General features: G+C 46.4%; 1 protein-coding gene across 3 annotated transcripts in view; it reads right to left on the reverse strand.

Moving 5' to 3' along the window:
* CHD6 (chromodomain helicase DNA binding protein 6) overlaps positions 1-10,824 on the reverse strand; it is a 240,612-nt gene extending 229,788 nt beyond the window's left edge. For all 3 annotated transcript variants that reach the window (XM_062204213.1, XM_062204212.1, XM_062204214.1), the window contains exon 1: positions 10,743-10,824. The gene's annotated coding sequence lies outside the window, so the exon portion shown is untranslated. The remainder of the gene's footprint in view (positions 1-10,742) is intronic.
* Positions 10,825-17,816: the final 6,992 nt, after the last annotated feature.

The following is a 17,816-nucleotide window of genomic DNA, read 5'->3' on the forward strand; positions in this document are numbered from 1 at the left end:
CACAGCATTACAAATTTTGCTGTGCTGGCAGTCTATCCACGTTCTCTTTGATTTAAAGATTTTTTTTTTTTTTCCTTTGAGAGGTAGAGTTACAGACGGAGACAGGGAGAGACCGAGAGAAAGGTCTTCCATCCACTGGTTCACTCTCCAAATGGCCAAAACGACCAGAGCTGGGCCAATCTGAAGCCAGGAGCCAAGAGCCTCTTCTGGATCTCCCACGCAGGTGCAGGGGCCCAAGAATTTGGGCCATCTCTCACTGCCTTCCCAGGACATAGCAGAGAGCTAGGTCGTAAGAGGAGCAGCCAGGAGATGAACTGGTACCCATATGGCATGCCAAAACTGCAGGCCGAGGCCCAGCCTGCTATGCCACAGCACCCCAATTCATGCTCTTAAATGAACCTTCCAGTTTCGGCCCTGTGGCATAGTAGGTTAATCTTCCACCTATGGTGCTGGCATCCCATATGGGCTCCTCTTCTGATCCAGCTCTCTGCCATGACCTAGGAAAGCAGAGGATGGCCCAAGTGCTTGGGCCCCAGCACCTATGTGGGAGACCTGAAGGAGGCTCCTGGCTCCTGGCTTCGGATTGGCCCATTACAAGCTGTTGTGGCCATTTGGGGAGTGAACCAGCGGGTGGAAGACCTCTCTCTTATTTTTTTTTAAGAAGGCTTTTATTTAATAAATACAAATTTCATAGGTACAGCTTTAGGAATATAGTGGTTCTTCCCCCCATACCCACCCTCCCACCCCAACTCCTGTCCCACATTCTACTCCCTCTCCCATCTCATTCTTCATTAAGATTCATTTTAAATTATATACAGAAGATCAACTCTATACTAAGTAAAGATTTCAACAGTTTGTACCTACACAGACACATAAAGTACTGTTTGAAGACAAGAATTCTCATTAATTCTCATAGTACAACTCATTAAGGACAGAGATCCTACATGGGGAATAAGTGCACAGTGACTCTTATTGTTGATTTAACAAATGACACTATTATTTACAACATCAGTGATCACCCAAGGCTCTTGTCCTGAGCTGCCAAGGCTATGGAAGCCTTTTGAGTCCACAAACTCCATCAGTATTTAGAAAGGGCCATAAGCAAAGTGGAAATTCTCTCCTCCCTTCAGAGAAAAGCACATCCTTCTCTGCTGCCCCCCTTTTTTTTTTTTTGTTTTATTAAAAACTTTTATTTAATGAATATAAATTTCCAAAGTACAGCTTATGAATTACATTGGCTTCCCCCCTCCCATCCGCAACCCTCCCCTTTCCCGCTCCCTCTTCCCTTCCATTCACATCAAGATTCATTTTCAATTCTCTTTATATACAGAAGATCAGTTCAGTATATATTAAGTAAAGATTTCAACAGTTTGCCCCCACATTCTGCTGCCCTTCTTACTACTGGGATCTCACTCACAGAGATCCTTCATGTAGATCATTATTTTTTAAAGATTTATTTATTTACTTGAAGTCAGAGTTACACAGAGAGAAGGAGAGGCAGAGAGAGAGAGGTCTTCCATCCACTGGTTCACTCCCCAGTTGGCCACAATGGCTAGAGCAGTGCCGATCCAAAGTCAGGAACCAGGAGCTTCTTCTGGGTCTCCCACGTGGGTGCAGGGGCCCAAGGACTTGGGCCATCTTCTACTGCTTTCCCAGGCCATAGCAGAGTGCTAGATCGGAAGTGGAGCAGCTGGGACTCAAACCAGCGCCCAAATGGGATGCTGGCTTTACCTGCTATGCCACAGTGCCGGCCCCAATGTAGATCATTTTCTGCCAGTGCCTTAGCTTTCAATGCCTGAAATGCTCTATGGGCTTTTCATCCAGATCTGAATGCCTTAAGGGTTGATTCTGAGGCCAGAGGGCTGTTTAAGCGTTTGTCATTCTATAAGTCTGCTGTATGGCCTGCTTTCCATGTTGGATTGATCATTCTCTCCCTTTTTTTTTTTTTTTTTTTTAAACAGGCATAGTTAGACAGTGAGAGAGAGAGAGACAGAAAGAAAGGTCTTCCTTTTTCTGTTGGTTCAACCCCCAAATGGCCACTACAGCCAGTGCGCTGTGCCGATCCGAAGCCAGGAGCCAGGTGCTTCCTTCTGGTCTCCCATGCGGGTGCAAGGCTCAAGGACCTGGGCCATCCTCCACAGCCTCCCGGGCCACAGCAGAGAGCTGGACTGGAGGAGGAGCAACCGAGACAGAATCCGGTGCCCCAACTGGGACTAGAACCCGGGGTGCCAGTGCCGCAGGCGGAGGATTAGCCAAGTGAGCTGTGGCGCCGGCCTCCTTTTTAATTCTATCTATTGTTATTATCAAACACTTGACCTCTCTCTCTCTCTCTCTCTCTCTCTCCACTGTCTATAGCTCTGTCAAATAAATAAAAATCTTTAAAAAATAAAATTAAATTAAGGAACTTGCCAATTCTAATATTCTATGAGCCTATAAACCACATGGGGCACCTTTTACCATCTCTCATGTTTCAGGAGTCATTACTTAAATAATTAACAATTTCCTGCTTAAAAATCTAGTGAGCATATTTAATAAAACTGCTATATGATTAGGCTTATTTTACTATGACTAGACAGTATTTTTAAAAGCTATAATTTGGGGCCGGCACTGTGGCTTAATGGGTAAAGCCGCCACCTGCAGTGCCGGCTTCCCAGATAGGTACCGGTTCACATCCCAGCTGCTCCACTTGCGATCCAGCTCCCTGCTATGGCCTGGAAAAGCAGTAGAAGATGGTCCAAGTCCTTGGGCCCCTGCACCCACATGGGAGACCAGGAAGAAGCTCCCGACTCCTGGCTTCGGATTGGTGCAGCTCCAGCTGTTGTGGTCATCTGGGGAGTGAACCAGTGGAAGGAAGACCTCTCCCTGCCTCTGCTTCTCTGCAACTCTGACTTTCAAATAAATAAATATATCTAAAAAAAAAAAAGATTCTCCTTATAAACTGAAAAACCACCCTCCAAGTCAGCTGATCCAAGTTAGCTGATAGACATGAAATACTTTATAGTAAAAAAATCTCTATTAACTAATCTAAAGAAATGCAAACCTTTTCAACCAGCATTTTCTATTGAGAACTGGAGAACTATCATGCTGCAATTAAAAGCTGCTGGTCTTAAATCTTTATAGGAAAGGAAAAAAGAAACCATGTTGAAGACACCATGCACATTAGTCACAGGTATGGAGGGTCCTAAGACCTCACTGGAACAGCTACCTTACAGGACACAGCCAAATTTATTTTCTGATCCCACTATTTTCTAATATTCAAATCAACTTATAGACAAAAATAAGTAGGTAAATATAAATAGTTAATCACTGTCAAGTTTTTAATATATGATTTGCTTATTTTCATTTTAGGCTAAAGGACAGTCTTGTTCCAGATGAAGATAAAAACCTACTTTTGCCCCAAAGCAGGTTGGGGAGCTAAGGGATCCAAAGCTGTGCTGTTCAATATCACTGCCACTAGTCATGTGCAGCTATCTAGGTTAAAATAACTAATATTGGCCGGCGCCGTGGCTCACTTGGCTAATCCTCCGCCTGCGGCGCCGGCATCCAGGGTTCTAGTCCCAGTTGGGGCACCGGATTCTGTCCCGGTTGCTCCTCTTCCAGGCCAGCTCTCTGGTGTGGCCTGGGAAGGCAACGGAGGATGGCCCAAGTGCTTGGGTCCCTGCTCCTACATGGGAGACCAGGAGGAAGCACCTGGCTCCTGGCTTCGGATTGGCGCAGCGCCGACGGTGGCGGCCATTAGGGGAGTGAACCAATGGAAGGAAGACCTTTCTCTCTGTCTCTTTCTCACTGTCTATAACTCTCTCTGTCTCTCTAACTCTGCCTGCCAAAAAAAAAATATCAAATTAAAATTAATCACACTAGCCATGGTCATACCAGTAACATTTTAAGGGCTCAAAAGTCCCATGTGGCCAGTAGTTTCCATGTAGACACAATATATTTGCGTCACAGCAGAAAGCTCTATCGCACAGTGTTGATCTAGAATAATGTTTCTCATATTTCAATGTGCACGAAAATCATCAAGACAGCTTGGTAAGAAACAGATTCCCGGGCCCCACCCAGGGAGTCTATGTCAGGTCTGGAATGGGGCTCTAAAACTTGCATTTCTAACAAACTCCAAGATAAGGCTAATGTTGCCTTTTGTTTTGGGTTGTGCGCTCCATGGTAAAAGAATCGTTTTAGTTTTTGTTCTTTCCCAATCCATCATAGAACCATACTTTTATAAAATACCAGAAAAATGAGTAGAAAAAATTAAATCAGGGACTATGATATAAACTAATATGTTTTATTATTGGATTCAACAGAAATGATTTTTAGAAGCTTCCATATGCTTCTTTTGAAATCCTGAAGACTCCTGGTCATAAAGAGGTGGAGGTCTACAGATCTGTATGAGTGTATGATCGCTTTTTGACCTTTTGGCTAAGATCAAGCATATGAGTATATGGACTACTCTGAGTAGACCAGTCTTGTATTTTCACAACTATTTTTCTGTAGCTGGTCATTAACAATCTCTCCACATCCTCAGTCATTTCCTTAGAGTATGTTTATAACTCAAGACAAAAGGGTCATTCCATTATATAGAACGGCACTAAATCCCTTAAAGTGATACTGCACTGCATTTGCTTATAGGACAATCTAATGGTGTTTTAATTTAAAATGTGATCCTGTTCTGTCATGTGATTAACAATGATGATGACTCAATTTTCATGCAAACCCATCGCTGAATTGAGATTGGGAACACTATAAGAATTGGTAAACCAAAATACATAATAAGCAATAATAAAGTTTTTGTGTTTAATTATTTATTATTGCTTTCAGAAAATAAAAATCTATGTTCTGGACCTGGCTGACCAGACGTAATCTTTCAAAGGATTGCCTAGACTACTGATAGTTCTTCTTGAATCCAAAGTAAACAGCCCAAGTACATTTCTTTACTCATGTGTACATAAAGAATGAACAAATCAAACATAATTCTCCTATGCCCTTTATCGAACTGCTACAAGCTGGGGTAATTTCCCTAATCTACAAATCAAACCAAATAAACTGATTTTCCTACTACTCATCTTTTGGTCTGGCCCAACAACTGGACTTCTATAAGAAAATCTCCATGATAACTTCAAGTTCAAACACTTCCTAGAGCTGTTCTTAGAATATTCTTGTTGCTCTAGAACTTTGTTTTCTCAATTTGCTTGCCTTTTATTTAAATAGATCATAAAATAGAGCTGAGGCCCTTACCTTAACATGCTATCCTGTTTCTATACTAACACCTGGATTAATAGAACTTGATAATACATGCATGTCCTCTGTAAAATAATCTTGTATGTTCAACTAGACATGATTTTAAGAAAAATTCCCAATTAAAATTTGTCAAGAAAACTTTCAAGGCATTTCATAAAAGTCTGGGGAATAAAAAAGATGAAGGGATGCTTATTAACTGACCCTCTTCAATGTAAAAGAGAAAACCTTTTTCCTCCTAACATGTTGGACAGAGCACTAACAGAATGAACAAGAAGTAGTATTCAGGGGTTGGCGCTGTGGGATAGCAGGTAAAGCCACTGCCGAAAGTGCTGGCATCTCACATGGTTGCAGATTCAAGTCCCAGCTGCTCCGTTTCCGATCCAGCTCTCTGCTATAACCTGGAAGAGCAGTAGAAGATGGCCCAAGTCCTTGGGTCCCTGCACCCAAGTGGGAGATCCAGAAGAAGCTCCTGGTTCCCAGCTTCAGATCAGCCCAGGTCTAGCAGCTGCGATGACCATCTGGGGAGTGAACCAGTGGATGGAGACCTTTCTGTCTGTAACTCTGCCTCTCAATAAATAAAACCTTCAAAAAAAAAAAAAAAAAAGCAGTATTCAAAGCAAGAAAATGTCAGGAACTTCTGCCACAGTCAACCTTCCAGGACCCTCTGCAGAAGCAGATGGCTGAAACCAAGACATCCAGGACCCTCTAAGACTATCTTGCAAATGCCCCATCTATCAGGTTACAAGGATAAGAGTACAGTTTCCCTATCACCATAGGAAAGGAAGAATTCTTGGGATGATCCCAGAGAATGCCACAAGGAGGCCAAAGCACTTCCCCAAGCCCAGGCCAAATGATCAAGGCTGAGACCACAAGACCTGCTAAGGGGCAAAACAAAAGGCTCCAAAAAGTCAGTGTCCAGGCAAAGATTTTGCTCATACAAAGCAATTGTTTTGGGATGACAGAAACCAACGGTCCTTAAGGTTTTTGTTTTTTTGTGGTTTTTCTGGCATGCAGGTAGAAAGGGAGGGCTGTAGAGAGCAGAAGGTACAGCAGGAGTCACAAAAAGCAATGGATTTGCTTTGTATAAAAATGCAAACACAAACAGAATTTTGCATACTACTTTGGAGAGTTCACAGACAAGCCAACAACTCCCTACAGGTCCACGAACTCCAGGATAAAAACTCTCAAACTCAGTAGGTACAAAGCAAAGGTCAATGTTACCATAATAGTTAGACCTTCTTTTAAGTAGATGCTTACCCTTTAAAATAAAGACAATCTTAGAATTAAAAAAAAGAGACTCAAAACACAAAATTCCTTGGTCACAACAACAATGCAAGTATACCCAAAATATATTAAAACTTTAATTATTTGACAAAAAAATCATATATTTTATCCATACAATTAGAGCAGTAAACACCCCCTATGAGAATCTTTTTATAAAAAATAGAAAAATTAGAATCTCCTTGTATGCATTTAGCAAATTCAAATGTATATCCACCACTTTCTATATTCACTTGGACTTGTGTCCTAAAGTTTTCTGAAATTCTACTTCCCACCAAAATGTACATAGTACTCCAAAAAAATGTACAATCTCCTTCCCAGTTTTCCTGAATTTTTCAAATACTATCTTAGTATACAGAATTCTTCTGAAATAGTCAGCAGACAAAAGCACTATAAAGTATGTTAAAAAATCAGGTTTTTCCTTGATAAAAGTGTTAGCCTTTCCTTAGGATCATATGGGAAAAAATGATGGCCCATTTGAAAAAAAAAAATCTTGCTTCCTCAGAATAAGAGCTATTTAAGTTCTATCACAAACACCGTTACAGATTCTAAAGGGCCCAGAATAGAACAACACAGAGTAAATGTAGGAGGAGGCACAGAATCACTAGTAAAGACCATAAAAACCCACAAATACAGGTACTACAGGCAAAAACAAACACTTTCCTCTGGATTTAATGCACATAATTTAGTTCAGAAAGGGGAACAAGGATGGATATTTTAAAATAACTCCATTTTACTACCTTCAGGACTTATAAGGAAGTAACAGAATTTCTCATGAGGGTATCAACGCCTCCACGACATGAGGTAAAGAAAAGAACATTTTGGCATGGAAAAAGTGACTGGTTCTCCCTCAGTATGTACCAGGCTGTGCCTCAGCTCCCAAGTGCCCTGGAGGACCACTCCTACACTAGGGAGGCAAGAGTGCCCTCGCTGTGGCCCAACATCCATCTTCAGTGACAAATTTTTGAAATGGAAAAGTAAAAACGGACTCTTATGGAAGATATGCTAGTTAGCCTAGCACCATCCCATGAAAACATCGTTAGAAAGTTGTTGGAGAAAAGAACATGTACTTTGGATCCAGGTAAACTGGGTTCAAACTCTGGCCTTCTGCCTTGAGTAAGTTTCTTCATTTCTCTGAGTTGCAGTCCAGCCTCAGGAGGGAGCTATGAAACCAGGGCTACTTGTTCCATCTCCGTAGCCCTACTACCTGGCTGACTGCTGGCCACACACTAGGCATTTAATCAAGGCAATGTGTTCCTTTTGCTCCCCTCGTAAGGATGGCCCATGCCACTGCAAATGAAAATGTTCTCAAGGGGACAGATATCTAAGCTTTAGCTATTATTCATGTATTTCAAAGAGTTTTCAAAGTAATAACCTGGTACAGGAGAACGCAGGCAGTCCCAAGGAATTTGCTACAGCTTTTCACTTAAATTGAACTATAGCCTTGTACAAGAGATGGAAGTATAAGAGAACCAACACATATTTATTAAAAACAAAACTATTTCAAGTCTCACTATACTGGGGGAAGGAGGGGAGATAATACAGGGAGTGAGAGAACAGTGTCTCAGCTGATTTGTGTACTGTCATTGTCCTATGCTATTTTGCTATTGTAAAAGATGTATTTGCAAGTAGAGTTTTTCCATCTCAAAACCTGTCCAAAGGGGCGGAAAAGACGTGTGGTCCATATATGACTCCATTTGGTGGTTATCAATACCAAGTCTTTCTGTGAAAACTGAACATCATAGGCTTACACTGGGAACCAAGCCGGAGGTTGGGAAGTGATGGTTTAACACAGAACACTTAACCACAAACTCTGCTCAGAGCAAAGCCACACTTCCAAGAAAACAAAAAATTTTCTTTGAAACTTTTACAAACCAAAGAGATCTGCAAGACACAGTAGCCCAAGGGCCTGTTATTTCTGCTAAGTTCCCTGCAATACTGTAGCAAAATCACAAATAAGATATGGTTTCTGAAGAGATACCATTCTGCTTTGGAATTTTTCTTTTGGTTTGCCTTTTTTTTTTTTTTTTTTTTTTTTGGTACTTGACTTACTTATAGAAGGGTAAACCAATAAACACAAAAAACGACCCGCTACAAGATTTCCAGAAATGCAGTGGGGTTAGTTGTGGTTCTCCCACTTCATTTCTAACTGGTCTTTCAACTTGCCTGGTCTGTCTGAAGTCTGACTGTCTGCTGAGTTCACAGAACCTCAACTATACTAATAATAAATTTTAAAAATTATAAGGGCTATTTAAACGCTGCAGTAAAAGTGATTCTATTGATAGAGTGGCTGGTGCTAAAACAGAACAGTCAAATGTGAAAAGCAAGGAAACTGCAGAATTAAAAACCGTGACTCTGGAAGACTCACACTGCACTGAGAGACAACTCTAATTTCACAACAGGTCTACATTTACTTTGTCCATGGCCAGATTTCATGAAGAACAGCAACACAATCTGGTTTACCATAAGGGAGATTTCAAGTCTAACAAAAACGGGTGGGGGTGGGAGATGTACACATTATATTTTAACAGTCTATTAATCAATAAAAAATTTTTAAACACAAAAGAAATCATAATTCATCTACAAAACTTGCTCTGACACAGAAAGAACTTCAAAATTAATCATCTTCCCACTGCAGATTTCCCCAAGCCTTAGGGCTACAGCGATGCATTACATATCTGAAACCACCTGCTCTAGTTGGCACAGACCATGTGACCGACAATTCATGCCTCATCATTTTCTCATACATTGATCTCAAACCTTTCAGAGTTCAGAAAAACTCTCTGAGGTTCTGAACATGGTCTTCAATCTGGCTTACTGTGCACCCCACGTGGCAGACCCCCAAGAGTCAGATGGCTCACAATCAGCCTGGGCAGCACCTGGGGAGCCTCTGTCCAGATTTTTCCTAAGGCCACCTGCATAACCTCATGAAGTGAGGTCCTCACAGTGCACACCATTTGGGAAGCGACAGTCCCATCGCGGGCAACGTTCCAGACACCCTGAAAGCCGCAAACACTAAAAACGCTGTATTTCCTCTGTTCACCGGCCTGTTATACCAAAAACGAGTTTTCAGAAGGTGGGGGAACATGGCACCCACATAGCCCCAGAAAAAAGACACCCACAGATGCCAAAGATTCACTCGAAACCTTGGCCAGATTACTAATGGTGCATACACCCTAATTTGGAGAACATGGGCCTACATGCTAAAAATTGAATTATGCTGCCTTATTGGATCCCACAGTGCTGAAACCAGTCACCTTAGTCGTAACTGGAGCTGGGAATACTTTATGTACACACAGACAAAGTGCCTGCTTATGCATTTTTAATTGGATCAAATCAAACCGAAGCTGCAAACAAACTCAAATTATCTCAAGAGTGAGGGGATTTCCTAATAACGTCTTTTTAAAAAATAAAAAATACCACAGCCCTGCCAACGCTCCTGCGCCTCAGACAGGCTCGTCCCTGGAAATGTGGGAGCTACCGACTCCGTTACTTCTAACGGCGAAGAAAACAAACACCCTGAAGGGGACAGATGCGGGCCCCCACCCCCCCACCCCCGAGCTCAAACGTGCTATCTAATAACGCACAAAACTTGGCAGCGGCGCCGCCGGACCCCTCCAGGGCTCCCATTTTCGGGGCGAGTGCGCGCTAGTGCGTACGAAGGGGGCGGAGGGGACGCGCCGGGGCGCCCGCCCCTCCCGGAGCGGCAGCCTGGCACCAGCCCACCCTCCTCCACCCCTGCAAACAGACGCAGGACGCCGCCGGAGCAACTTCCCCGCGGGGGCGGCGGCCGCAGCCCCCCGCCCCCGGCGCCCGGGGGTCCCTCGGCCGCCCGCCCCGCGGGGGCCCGCGCACGCCCCGCCCCCGCCCGCCGGGCCAGGCCGGGGTCCGCCGGACCCCCGCCCCTCGGCGCGGCCCGCAGCGGCGCGCTCCCAAGGACGGCGCCCGGCGCGAAGGTGGCCCGAGCGGCAGCGGGGCGCGGCGGCGGCGGCGGCCAGCCCCTCGCCTCAGGCCGCAGGCCGCTGCCTGCTCTGCGCCAGGCCGCCCGCCCGCCGGCCCCGCTCGGACCCCAGCGCGGCCGGGCCTCGGAGCCGCCGCAGCCCCTCATCCAGGCTCCATTCATAGGGGCACCCCAGCCGGTCTGTCGGGGCGGGGCCGGGGGCCCGCGGACAAGGCCGGTCCGCCGAGGCCGGGAAGGAAAATAAAAAGTTAAGAGAAGAACTTACCTAAAATGGCTCCTGCAGCAGCCAAAATACAAACAGCTATTATTTGGTGAAGTTTAGCTCAGACACCCTGCAAGGACACCCTAACCCAGCTCGGGCCCGCCTTCCCTGCCGCGCCATTGGGCTTCGCCGGCCCAAAACACACCGTCATTGGACACCCTGGCTGTCTCTCAGGAAGAAGCCCATTTCAAGCTTGCTTGCAGGGACGAGTGATGGGCTCGCTCCATTGTGCTCGTATTTGCATGGATGTGATCGCGGCGCTGATTGGCCGGCTCCGGGGATGCCCCGCCCCCTGCCTCGCGCCCCCCGCCTCGGAGACGCCGCTGCGCGCGGCCCCGCCCCCTGGGACGGAGCGGCAGGGCCACGGGGGCGGGGCAGGGCCGGGGTCCCGCGGGCGCAGGGGGCGGGGTTCTGCACGCCGCAGACCGCAGGCAGGGGGCGGGTACCCGGGGCGCGCGCGGGCAGGGTGGGGGACGGAGCTCTAACCCGCAGGTGGAGGTCTCGCAGGTAGCGAGCCAACGATCTGGCTGCCCCCGGGGCTGGCCAGGTGCAGGAGCGGATTGTTGCTGGGGTCCCGCGACGGAGGGGTTCCGCTGGGGCCGAGGTCGCGCGGACAGAGGCGAGGAGCGGCGAGGGTCCTACAGGTCAGGAGAAGCCGATGCGGGGAGGCCCAGCGAGGACGGGAGCCAGGCGTCTGCGCCTGGGGCCGCCTGCTGCTTGCTGCTGCGCCTGGCTCCCTGGCTCTCACGCGCTGCTTCCCCAGGCCTCGCACCCCCGGGAGTTTCCGCCCGCTGGAAAGACCTCTGTGAAATGAGGCGTCGAGCTGCAGCGTGTTTGTCCCCGGGCCTATCTCCCGTGCTATCCTTGCAGCCTCCTCAAGGACGGGGGCCCAGCAAATGGCAGAGATGCAACTGATTGTTATTCGCATGTTCTTTTATTCGTTCCTTAGCAGCGAATTCGTGAGCGCCCACTCAATGCTAGACGTTGATTGAAACAGGGGATACGGTGGTCAGTAGGACAAAGCCCTTGCCCTCTTGCAGTAGGTCAAAGAAAGGCAGTAAATAAATACACGGGGCAGGTAGAGATAAATGCCATAGAGAAAATAGATGGAGGAAGGAGGGGAAATGAGACCAGCGATGGGGAGAAGCGATTCCAAAGGAGGGGTGGGTGGGGAGTTTGCCTTGCCTGGCTGAATACTCCTTGTGGCAGCACAGTGCTGCCCCTCCCCCCTGCACCCCAGGCCTTGGCACCCATCAAAAATGCTGGCTGGGGTCTGACTGCAGAGGCCCATTCCCCCCCCCCCCCATTTAAAGCAGGATGATGATTTCAGGAGCAGCTTGTCCAGTGCATTCGGGATGAGCGTGGTCAGACTGTCTCCACAGTAACTACAGTGATAGAGCAGAGCCCACTGCCTCCCCGAAATTCCACTTTTCCTGAAGCTTTCAGCCTGTGGTCCCTGCTCTTTCCTGGATACCACTTCTTCACTTCTTGGCAGGCACTAAAGATGTGTCCAGTTAAAAGTACTGCCCCTACCCCTCATCCCCCACCACTCATCTGTCTCTTCTGGGCACATTTCTGTCATTTGACGCAAGGTTGGCCAAGTCTCATGGTTCATCCTTCCTCCTCTTCCTTCCTTCCTCAAACTAATGCTTATTAAGTACCAACTATGTTCCAGCTACTGTTCTAGGCACAAGAGGTACAGCATTGAACAAAGTAGACAACATCCCTCTCCTCACGGCGCCTACGGTCAAGCGGAGGGACAAGGTGGGTGAGTATACTGACAGGTGCCTGTCTTCCCTGCCCAGCTGCCTCACAGGGACAGCTTAGCTGACCTCTTACACCTGAGACAGGATCAGGCAACTGGTAGTCCAAGCTGTCGTAGGCCAAACATCAGGACCAGGACTGCCAGAGCTCACAACAGCCCTTGTGGGGCTCAGGTCTGTACATTTTCCGTGTCCACAAGACTTGCATCAGAAACAGACTTGAAGGGTCCTACATGGGATTCAAGTGGCCCTCCCTTAGCATGATCAAGTCCCCTGCCCATAAAAGTTGAAATAACATGCACTTCAAGATGGGAAATGGAATTAAAAGATAATTTCACATTGGTGCAAGCAATTTTGAAATTCATGCATGAGGACAGGCATTGTCATGCAGGGGGTTCAGCTACCCCTTGGGGTGGGCACATCCCATGGTTCCAGTCCTGGTTACTTCACTTCTAATTCACCTTATTGCTAATGTGATCCTGGGGAGGCAGCAGGCAGCCACACACATGGTTGAGTCTCTGCTAGCTATGGAGTTCCAGGCTCCTGGAGTTAGGGTGGCCCAGCCCTGGCTGTTGCTGGCATTTGAGGAGTGAACCAGCAGATAGAAGACTGTGTGTGTGTGTGCACGCGCACATGCATGTGTGTGTGTGTTTCTCATTGCCTTTCAAATAGAAAAGGGAAATCCATGCCTAGTTTTTTCATAGTATGCATATCTATGAATGTTTTGAAGACCTCTCTTATGAAATTGGGAGAAATGGGACTCTAGACAGAGGAAGAAGCATGTATGTCTTTTTTTTTTTAAGATTTTATTTATTTATTTGACAGAGTTACAAAGAGAAGGAGAGGCAGAGAGAGAGAGGTTTTCCATCCGCTGGTTCACTCCCTAATTGGCCGCAATGGCCAGAGATGCACCGATCTGAAGCCAGGAGCCAGGAGCTTCCTCTGGGTCTTGCCATGCAGGTGCAGGGGCCCAAGGACTTGGGCCATTTTCTACTGCTTTCCCAGGCCATAGCAGAGAGCTGGATCGGAAGTGGAGCAGCTGGGACTCAAACCGGCGCCCAAATGGGATGCCAGCACTGCAGGCAGAGGCTTTACCCACTACGCCACTGCACCAGCTCCGAATCATGGATGTCCTATGCAAAGAGGTAAGAGACCATCTGGGGAGGTGAGGGAGCAGGAGGGAGAGGGAAGGTCGACTTGTTAGCAGTCACTGTTCTCAAACATTGAGAAAGTCAGTTAAACACACAATCTTGGGTCAACCAAAAAGAAATCAGTAGGGGTCTGTGATTGATTCACAGACGAGTAGGCCAGAAAGGGCAAAGGAAGGGTCTGGAGGCTACAGCAGAGGCAGCAGGCTTGACCTTGGAAGACTCAGGTTTGCAGAACAGAGAGGGGTTAGTGGAATCTGACTCTCAGAGCACTTCAGCGGTGCCTGTGGCCTGTGGGGAGGCTCTGGAGGGGAAAGAAGCAGCTACATTGTTTTTAGCCATAGCCATTTATGGTAATGCTTTAGCTCTGCATTCTCCAGGAGCAGAGACTGATTGTTTAGGGCAAGTGTGGGGCAAAAGGAGTGAGGTTGGAAAGAAGGAAGTGTCAATACCAGGGTGATTATTAATCTGGGCTCCATTAAGTATGGCTGATTGCTTCTGCTCCAGGGATTATCCTCTGAGAAGCCATGTTAAATGAGTCACAGTATGGCCTCTGGGACCGGGAAGAAAAGGGAACTTATCCACCCTCTCATCACCTATTGGAGAAAGATTCATACCCAGGTGTTTAGGCCTTAGTGCCAAGTGGACTTCTGTGGCATCCCAAAACTCCATGTCAACAGAGAGCCTGGCAGGAGGCACTCGGCAGGGCCATGAGGCAAGATGCTATCAGAGTGCAGTTGTGTAAAGTCAGATGGAGGCCATGCAGAGCTGGCTGCCACGGCAGCCACTGGACGAGAGGTAGTTGATGCTACAAGGCTCTGAAAGTCTGCTCAGGGGTGATGCCTGTGCTGCATGCATTTCTGTACCGTGTAGTATGTTCCCATTTCCAAAGTGCCCCAGAAGAACAACCCTCAAGGGCTCTGAAAGGAGCCACAGAAAAGCTTCCTGTAGTTCTAGAACTTTCTGAGAGCAATTCCACAAACACAAGTCGCATCCTGCCTGACTGGTTCTCTTGCTTTCCTGCCTCTGTTCATTTCTCTGATTCTTTCAGTAGACTGTCAGCTTCTTTTTCTTTTTTAATTTTTAAAAAATCTATTTGACAGAGTTATAGACAGAGAGAGAGAGAGACAGAGAGAAAGGTCTTCCCTCCATTGTATCACCCCCCCAAACGGCTGCCACAGCCGGCGCTGCACCAGTCCGAAGCCAGGAGCCAGGTGCCTCCTCCTAGTCTCCCATGCGGGTGCAGGGCCCAAGGACCTGGGCCATCCTTCACTGCCCTCCCGGGCCACAGCAGAGAGCTGGACCAGAAGAGAAGCAACCGGGACCAGAACGCGGCACCCACATGGGATGCCGGCGCCTCAGGCGGAGGATTAACCAAGTGAACCACCGTGCTGGCCCCTGTAAGCTTATTTATCATTCTTGTTTATAAATCTGTGGCAGAAAGAAAAAAAAGGCTATTTTCACTAGCCCATTTCATTTCCCTCCTAAGATCATAGCAAAATTACATTTCTCAGTCATCATCAGGTGGGCCCATAATGAATCTGGACAGAAGTGATGCATGTATCCCATCTCTGGGATTCCCCTACAAAATCCCGTCTAACCCTCCAAACTCCCTGCCTGTCCTCATCTGTTGGCCAGATGCTAAAACATCTAGGAGAGGACCCAAAGGCCTCGGGAAATGGCGATGGTGAGAGCCTGCATCCCTGACTGGCTGCATGGAGCAGAACCCCCATGCTCACCTGCGCAGACTAGGCTATGAGCAAAAAATAAGCTGACACAGTGTCAAGTCACTGAGATGTGAAGCTGCTACAGCTGTGGGCACGCCCTGACTATGATAGTATTTGTTTTACTTCATTTCATTCCATGTCCCTCTAGGGCAGGCATTGTGTTTCCAACTCAAGCAATCACGCAATGTCTGTCACATAGTAGGTGTTGCTCCATGTATAAATGAACATGAATAAGCTGGTTCCTGAGCCTGGGCTTAAAGGATTAGTCATAGAATGCCAGGCAAAGTGACAGGTAGGAAAGTGTTCCATGAAGGGCAGAGGTGGAGAGACTAGAGATTATGGTCAGTTCTTAGCACTGAGAAAGATTCATGATGAGGGAGGGAGATAGCTAGTGTGGAGCTAGAGAGATGGCTAGGGCCAAGTCACAAAAGGTCTTACATGTTACATGAAGGAGTTTGATAAGACCCATTAGAGAATTGTAAACAAGGATACAATCCAGTTTATGTTTAAGAAAGATTCCTCTAGCTGCCTAAAAGGATGAATTGGAAAGGAAGAGGTGACTATATGGATTTTTCAAAGGCAGCATTTGCCTTTTTCTCAAATCATTCATCTTATAAGATCACTAAAAAGAGGGTTTGTGGTCAAGTTGGTTTGGAAAGCTGTACAATCTGTTGCCCCTTTTGGATATTTTTGGAAATTGTTTATTAACGTCTTTAAAAAAGCAGTCCTGGGGCCAGCGTGGCTGTGCAGTGGGTTAAACGGCCACAGGTGACTCTGGCGCCCCATATCAGAGCCTAGTTCAAGTCATGATCACTCTGTTTCTAATCCAGCTCCCTACTAATGTGCCTGGGAAAGCAATGGAAGATGGCCCAAGTACTTGGGTCCTGGCCACCCACAGGGGAGACCTGGATAGAGATTCTAAATCTTGGCTTCTGCCTGACCCAGCCCCAGCCATTGTGACCATTTCGGGAGTGAACCAGCAGATGGAAGATCTCTCTCTTTCTCTCACTTCTCTCCTCTCTCTCTGTCATTCTGCCTGTCAAATAAATCTTTTTTTTAAAAAATGAGCAGCCCTACATTTATGAAATCTGTTCAACTGTAATGTAGTAATTCTCAATTTATTTGACCACAGAGCCTGCTTTTCTTTAACACCTAGTATAACTAATATCACATAAGATTAGATTTGGCTACAACCATATAAAAGGAGGGGAAAAACATAAGATTAGAGCTTATTTTTGTCTTGCTTAAAGGAAATCTTGAGAAGCAGGCAATCCAAGTGAATTGGTAGCTCTATTACTCTTTCAAAACTCCAGGTCTCAGTATTTTTTTAAGCATGTATTTTATTTATTTGAAAGAGTTACAGAGAGAGGTAGAGACAGAGAGAGAGGTCTTCCATCTACTGGTTTACTCTCCAAATAATCACAATAGCCAGAGCTGAGCTGATCCAGAGCCAGGAGCTTCATCTGGGTCTCCCACGTGGGTGCAGGGGCCCAGGACTTGGTCTGTCATCCACTGCTTTCCCAGGTACATTAGCAGGGAGCTGTATCAGAAGTAGAGCATCTAAGGTTCAAAGCGGCACACATATGGGATGCTGGTGCTTCAGGCTGGGGCTTTAACCTGCTGTGCCACAGTGCCAGCCCCCAGGGTCTCAGTATTTTTGCTCCACCATCCCTAGCTTCCCTTCCCAAGGTTACTTCATGGTCCAAGATGGCTGCTGGAGCACCATCCAAATGTCCTTAGAAGGCAAAAGGAAAAGCAAAGTGGAAAACAGGAGCTGAGTCCTGCCCGAAAGAGCCTTCCTGGAAATACTAGGCATCACTTTTGCTTACATCTCCTTTAGCAGAACTTAGTTACATGACAACAATAAACTGCAAAGGAGGCTGGGAAATTTGGTACTTCATTTTGCTTTTCTTTGTGCCAAGTTAAAAATTGGATCTGTCACTAAAGAGTTAGGAGACTCACTAACAGTCTCCGACACAATGTCCCACAGAATTAACATTCCTCAACACATACGTAGGGATAAAATGACTAAGTAAGGAGTTTGATTTTTTTAAACATTTCTCACAGCTTTACTGCAGTATAATTCACATACCATATAATTTGCTTACTGCAAATGTATGGTTTGAGGATGTGTGCTGCTATCACCACAGGCCAGTGTTAACACATTCCCATCACCCTGAAAGTTCCCTCTTCCCATTTGCAATCAAGCCCCTCTCCCACCCCTAGGCCTAACAACCACTGATCTGCTTTCTTCTTAGCATCTTTACCTTTTATAGAAAATTCAGACAAATGCAGTTGTGCAATGTGTAGTCTTGGATGTCTGGCTTGTTTCATTTAAGATAATATTTTTGTGGTTCATGCATGTTATATAGCATGTTATGTGGGTTCATTCTTTCTTATTGATGAATAGTATCCCATGGTATCTTTTTTTGTTTCGTT

This window comes from Lepus europaeus, chromosome 10 (assembly GCF_033115175.1).
Source record: "Lepus europaeus isolate LE1 chromosome 10, mLepTim1.pri, whole genome shotgun sequence".
NCBI lineage: Eukaryota > Metazoa > Chordata > Mammalia > Lagomorpha > Leporidae > Lepus > Lepus europaeus.